General features: G+C 40.0%; 1 protein-coding gene across 15 annotated transcripts in view; it reads right to left on the bottom strand.

The window, feature by feature from the left end:
* Positions 1-6,000, bottom strand: part of LOC131943742 (nuclear hormone receptor HR96) — a 151,988-nt gene that overhangs the window by 28,148 nt on the left and 117,840 nt on the right. The window lies entirely within an intron of this gene.

Here is a 6,000-nt window from a genome sequence, read left to right as displayed (position 1 = left end):
AAAAAATTATTTATTTTTTACGGGGAAAATGCCGGCAACGCTCAGATCAAAACTTTATCATTTCTCCTTGAAGTGAGGCCGCGATAAACAGCCCAACACCCGATCTTCCAACGTTTACAGTCGAGAATCTTAGTTTTTACTTCATTTCAATTTTTTAAAACATCGTATTTTATAGAGGAGCAGAAGATGAATGTGTTATGATCAAACTGTCAACACACCAGGCTATCACGTAAATGCCAACACACCCCGCCATGGACTACACATTCGTCCATGTCAACACATCCAATCAACACGTCAAAAAAAAAAACTATCCGTCGCCTCAATGATGGAAATCTTTTTCTCCAATACCCAGTAATGGGAGGTAGTCAAGAAAGGGGGCGAGCGGCTTTGAGCTACACGACTTATCTCCCCTGGCTCAGGCGAATCGAGGGCCATTGCAGGTGCATCGAGATTTGTGTGAGCGTCCCACTGTTCCGCGGGTAGGGCAAGTATCAGGCCCCTGCTGGCACCAGCCACTACTACAATCTCAGACTATCCGTCGGCATTAAGACAAGAAAGCCGACCCCGGGTGTACTCACGGCCGACAATTTTTCATCCCTTCACCTCTATCTTCACGCCGACGTTTGGGCAGATCTAGGACTCAATGCTACGGCCCCCACCTCTATCTTCACGTTTGGGCAGATCTAGGACTCAATGCTACGGCCCCCACCTCTAGGACTCAATGCTACGGCCCCCACCTCTAGGACTCAATGCTACGGCCCCCACCTCTAGGACTCAATGCTACGGCCCTCACCTCTAGGACTCAATGCTACGGCCCTCAGCCACAGGAACCAATGGGCCCGAACTTTAAAATAGAACTCAATCAACCACACGAGGTGAGTGCCCACGCTCAAAGCTCACTCCATACAACAGCATCATCGGACATTTTTTTCATGTTATACACAGCTAAATCATGTAAGCACAACTAAATAGTATACACTCAAGTAGATTGTGTACACAAAACCAAACTGTATACACAAAACCGTGTATACACAACAAAAAATATGTACACACATTTCTAAACCGTGTAAAACGACAAACTACATGAACGCAACTAAACAATATACATACATCGAGATGTATACACAAAACTAAACAATATACACACATCTCGATCGTGTATACACAAGACGCGTACAGATTCCCACTGAAAAACAACTAAATTGTGTACACAACACAAATAGAGATTGTACACACATTTTCACAATGAAAATAATTAGTTTGCACAGGTAAATGATATGTATACATAAGCGCGACTATAGTGATTGTAGTTAAATAACCAGCGTTTCTATAACAGTGTGAGCCACTGTAAGCTCCTTTAGACATATTGAGATGACTCACACATAACACAGCCACGTCCTCTAGTATCCCAGTTTAGAGGTTTATTCACTAAGTGAATCCCACTAGCCAGCTATCCTCTAGTATCCCAGTTTAAAGGTTTATTCACTAAGTGAATCCCACTAGCCAGCTATCCTCTAGTATCCCGGTTTAAAGGTTTATTCACTAAGTGAATCCCGATATAGAGCCAGCTATCCTGTAGTATCCCAGTTTAAAGATTTATTCACTAAGTGAATCCCAATACAGAGCCATCCTCTAGAATCCCAGTTTAAAGGTTTATTCACTAAGTGAATCCCACTAGCCAGCTATCCTCTAGTATCCCAGTTTAAAGGTTTATTCACTAAGTGAATCCCACTAGCCAGCTATCCTCTAGTATCCCGGTTTAAAGGTTTATTCACTAAGTGAATCCCACTAGCCAGCTATCCTCTAGTATCCCAGTTTGAAGGTTTATTCACTAAGTGAATCCCGATACAGAGCCATCCTCTAGTATCCCAGTTTAAAGGTTTATTCACTAAGTGAATCCCGATATAGAGCCAGCCAAGCGTGGGCTAGATTTGTTTTATGGTCAGATGTCGGCCAATGCTACGGGGAACATCGAGGGAACATCGAGGGAATTAACTTCATAATAATGTAATGCCAGGCAGGGGGGCATGACACTAATGACGTCAGACGATATGAGGGGGCACTGCACTTTAAAACGGTTGGGTTGCTGCTGTTAGTGTGAGCTTAATGCTGATGTCAGTAGGAGTTTAAGGATGATGTCACAATAGTAAAGAAGTTGGAGTTTAATGTTGGCAAAATGGTGTGTCAGTAAGAGATATATACTGTCACAATGGTGTGTCACATTTAGTAGTCTTATAGTGCCACTATAGTGTGTACCTAATACTGTCACAATGATGTGTCACATGTAGTAGTTTTATAGTGCCACTATAGTATGTACCTAATACTGTCACAATAGTGTGTCACATGTAGTAGTCTTATAGTGCCACTATAGTGTGTCACAGTGTATACCTAATACTGTCACAATGATGTGTCACATGTAGTAGTTTTATAGTGCCACTATAGTATGTACCTAATACTGTCACAATGGTGTGTCACATGTAGTAGCCTTATAGTGTCACTATAGTATGTACCTAATACTGTCACAATAGTGTGTCACATGTAGTAGTCTTATAGTGCCACTATAGTGTGTACCTGATACTGTCACAATGGTGTGTCACATGTAGTAGCCTTATAGTGTCACTATAGTGTGTACCTAATACTGTCAAAATGGTGTGTCACATGTAATAGCCTTATAGTGCCACTATAGTGTGTACCTAATACTGTCACAATGGTGTGTCACATGTAGTAGCCTTATAGTGCCACTATAGTATGTACCTAATACTGTCACAATAGTGTGTCACATGTAATAGCCTTATAGTGCCACTATAGTGTGTACCTAATACTGTCACAATAGTGTGTCACATGTAGTAGTCTTATAGTGCCACTATAGTATGTACCTAATACTGTCACAATAGTGTGTCACATGTAGTAGTCTTATAGTGCCACTATAGTGTGTCACAGTGTATACCTAATACTGTCACAATGATGTGTCACATGTAGTAGTTTTATAGTGCCACTATAGTGTGTACCTAATACTGTCACAATGGTGTGTCACATGTAGTAGTTTTATAGTGCCACTATAGTGTGTACCTAATACTGTCACAATGGTGTGTCACATGTAGTAGTTTTATAGTGCCACTACCTATAGTGTGTACCTAATACTGTCACAATGGTGTGTCACATGTAGTAGTCTTATAGTGCCACTATAGTGTGTACCTAATACTGTCACAATAGTGTGTCACATGTAGTAGTCTTATAGTGCCACTACCTATAGTGTGTACCTAATACTGTCACAATGATGTGTCACATGTAGTAGTCTTATAGTGTCACTATAGTATGTACCTAATACTGTCACAATAGTGTGTCACATGTAGTAGTCTTATAGTGCCACTATAGTGTGTACCTAATACTGTCACAATGGTGTGTCACATGTAGTAGCCTTATAGTGCCACTATAGTATGTACCTAATACTGTCACAATGGTGTGTCACATGTAGTAGCCTTATAGTGCCACTATAGTATGTACCTAATACTGTCACAATAGTGTGTCACATGTAGTAGCCTTATAGTGTCACTATAGTATGTACCTAATACTGTCACAATAGTGTGTCACATGTAATAGCCTTATAGTGCCACTATAGTGTGTACCTAATACTGTCACAATGGTGTGTCACATGTAATAGCCTTATAGTGCCACTATAGTGTGTACCTAATACTGTCAAAATGGTGTGTCACATGTAGTAGCCTTATAGTGCCACTATAGTGTGTACCTAATACTGTCACAATGGTGTGTCACATGTAATAGCCTTATAGTGCCACTATAGTATGTACCTAATACTGTCACAATAGTGTGTCACATGTAGTAGTTTTATAGTGCCACTATAGTGTGTACCTAATACTGTCACAATGGTGTGTCACATGTAGTAGTTTTATAGTGCCACTATAGTGTGTACCTAATACTGTCACAATAGTGTGTCACATGTAGTAGTTTTATAGTGCCACTACCTATAGTGTGTACCTAATACTGTCACAATGGTGTGTCACATGTAGTAGTCTTATAGTGCCACTATAGTGTGTACCTAATACTGTCACAATAGTGTGTCACATGTAGTAGTTTTATAGTGCCACTACCTATAGTGTGTACCTAATACTGTCAAAATGGTGTGTCACATGTAGTAGCCTTATAGTGCCACTATAGTATGTACCTAATACTGTCACAATAGTGTGTCACATGTAGTAGCCTTATAGTGTCACTATAGTATGTACCTAATACTGTCACAATAGTGTGTCACATGTAATAGCCTTATAGTGCCACTATAGTGTGTACCTAATACTGTCACAATGGTGTGTCACATGTAATAGCCTTATAGTGCCACTATAGTGTGTACCTAATACTGTCAAAATGGTGTGTCACATGTAGTAGCCTTATAGTGCCACTATAGTGTGTACCTAATACTGTCACAATGGTGTGTCACATGTAATAGCCTTATAGTGCCACTATAGTATGTACCTAATACTGTCACAATAGTGTGTCACATGTAGTAGCCTTATAGTGCCACTATAGTGTGTACCTAATACTGTCACAATGGTGTGTCACATGTAGTAGTCTTATAGTGCCACTATAGTGTGTACCTAATACTGTCACAATAGTGTGTCACATGTAGTAGTCTTATAGTGCCACTACCTATAGTGTGTACCTAATACTGTCAAAATGGTGTGTCACATGTAATAGCCTTATAGTGCCACTACAGTGTGTACCTGATACTGTCACAATGATGTGTCACATGTAGTAGTTTTATAGTGCCACTATAGTGTGTACCTAATACTGTCAAAATGGTGTGTCACATGTAATAGCCTTATAGTGCCACTACAGTGTGTACCTGATACTGTCACAATGACGTGTCACATGTAGTAGTTTTATAGTGCCACTATAGTGTGTACCTAATACTGTCAAAATGGTGTGTCACATGTAGTAGCCTTATAGTGCCACTACCTATAGTGTGTACCTAATACTGTCAAAATGGTGTGTCACATGTAATAGCCTTATAGTGCCACTATAGTGTGTACCTAATACTGTCACAATAGTGTGTCACATGTAATAGCCTTATAGTGCCACTATAGTATGTACCTAATACTGTCACAATAGTGTGTCACATGTAGTAGCCTTATAGTGCCACTATAGTGTGTACCTAATACTGTCACAATAGTGTGTCACATGTAATAGCCTTATAGTGCCACTATAGTATGTACCTAATACTGTCACAATAGTGTGTCACATGTAGTAGCCTTATAGTGTCACTATAGTATGTACCTAATACTGTCACAATAGTGTGTCACATGTAGTAGCCTTATAGTGCCACTACCTATAGTGTGTACCTAATACTGTCACAATGGTGTGTCACATGTAGTAGCCTTATAGTGTCACTATAGTGTGTACCTAATACTGTCACAATGGTGTGTCACATGTAATAGCCTTATAGTGTCACTATAGTGTGTCACAGTGTGTACCTAATACTGTCACAATGGTGTGTCACATGTAGTAGTCTTATAGTGCCACTATAGTGTGTACCTAATACTGTCACAATGGTGTGTCACATGTAATAGCCTTATAGTGCCACTATAGTGTGTACCTAATACTGTCACAATGGTGTGTCACATGTAATAGCCTTATAGTGCCACTATAGTGTGTACCTAATACTGTCACAATGGTGTGTCACATGTAATAGCCTTATAGTGTCACTATAGTGTGTCACAGTGTGTACCTAATACTGTCACAATGGTGTGTCACATGTAGTAGTCTTATAGTGCCACTATAGTGTGTACCTAATACTGTCACAATGGTGTGTCACATGTAGTAGTCTTATAGTGCCACTATAGTGTGTACCTAATACTGTCACAATGGTGTGTCACATGTAATAGCCTTATAGTGCCACTATAGTGTGTCACAATGTGTACCTAATACTGTCAAAATGGTGTGTCACATGTAGTAGTCTTATAGTGCCACTATAGTGTGTCACAATGT

This window comes from Physella acuta, unplaced genomic scaffold, assembly GCF_028476545.2.
Source record: "Physella acuta isolate Inbredline_101_S28 unplaced genomic scaffold, ASM2847654v3 ptg000466l, whole genome shotgun sequence".
In the NCBI taxonomy this organism is placed as follows: domain Eukaryota; kingdom Metazoa; phylum Mollusca; class Gastropoda; family Physidae; genus Physella; species Physella acuta.
Note: the sequence above shows the minus strand (reverse complement) of the source record. Positions and strands in the feature narration are given on the sequence as shown.